Here is a 1,309-nt window from a genome sequence, read left to right on the forward strand (position 1 = left end):
GCAGCCTACAGGGGAAGGACTGCCTCAGGAATACCCACCTCTAGGCTACTCATTGCATCCATCATTGCAGCCTCCAGGGTACTGAGGCCTCTCCAGGGGCCGCTGAGTCAAGCGGGAATAACACCTTCTCCCAATACCCCTGCACCTCGCTGCACAGAATGGCTGCCTCCATAATGGTGTCATCCAAGGGACTGGCTGCCGCAATCACAACGGTCTCCGGCTGACTGGATGCCTCAGTAAAGGTGACCTGTCCGGTACTGGCTGCCTTGTGAACGGCGGCCTCCCCAGGACTGACTGCTTCAATAATGGCAGCCTCTAGGTTACGGACTGAATTAGTGAACGCACAGCTTCCCCATGTCACTGCAGCAGCCAAAGCCTCCCTTTGCAGGGCTGGGACCGGAAGGGGTGCAAAATCCAGACCCGTGACTTCAGTCCATCCAGGGAAAAAATAATTTCACCCTGGACAGCATCGATCATTTTCTAGGGTTTTCTGTGGTCTTTGTTTGTTGGTTTCTTTGTATTTTCGTAAAAATATTTTTATTGATTTTTTTACAGACAGGAAGGGAGAGGGATAGAGAGAGAAACATCCATCAGCTGCCTCCTGCACACCCTCTACTGGGGATGTGACCGCAACCAAGGTATATGCCCTTGACTGGAATCGTCCGCAGGCTGATGCTCTAACCCAGGGGTGGGCAAACTTTTTGACTCGAGGGCCACAATGGGTTCTTAAACTGGACCGGAGGGCCGGAACAAAAGCATGGATGGAGTGTTTGTGTGAACCAATATAAATTCAAAGTAAACATCATTTAGTGACCTAGAAACTAGTACGTGGTCATCCTTAACCTGGTGGACTGGTTACCAGTAGCCCGGTAACTAGTAACCAGTAACCTGGTAGATAGCAACCAGTGACCTCAGTACAGGCGACCTGTCCCGTCCTGGATGCCTCATTCGCGGAGGCCAGGCACTACGGGCGACCTCCAGGGCACTGAATGCCTCAGCAACGGCGGACTCTCCCGAGGTCCCTGGTCTCCAGAGACTTTACACCCGCGCTGTACGGACTTCCGGCCTCACAATGGCGGCCTCCAGGGTACGGAACGCCGCACTCATAGCCGACTCCAGGTGACACGGACGGCGGCCTAGAGAGTACTGGCTGCCTCAGTAAACGCCACCGGCCCCATACGGGCTGCCTCGTTCGCGGAGGCACCGCCGTACGGACGGACTCAGTCATGGCGGCCTCCAGGGTACCGAACGCCTCAGTAATGGCGGACTCTCGCAAGGTCTCTGAGTCTCGCGATACTTCACACCTCGC

Source organism: Myotis brandtii, unplaced genomic scaffold (genome assembly GCF_000412655.1).
Source record: "Myotis brandtii unplaced genomic scaffold, ASM41265v1 scaffold691, whole genome shotgun sequence".
In the NCBI taxonomy this organism is placed as follows: domain Eukaryota; kingdom Metazoa; phylum Chordata; class Mammalia; order Chiroptera; family Vespertilionidae; genus Myotis; species Myotis brandtii.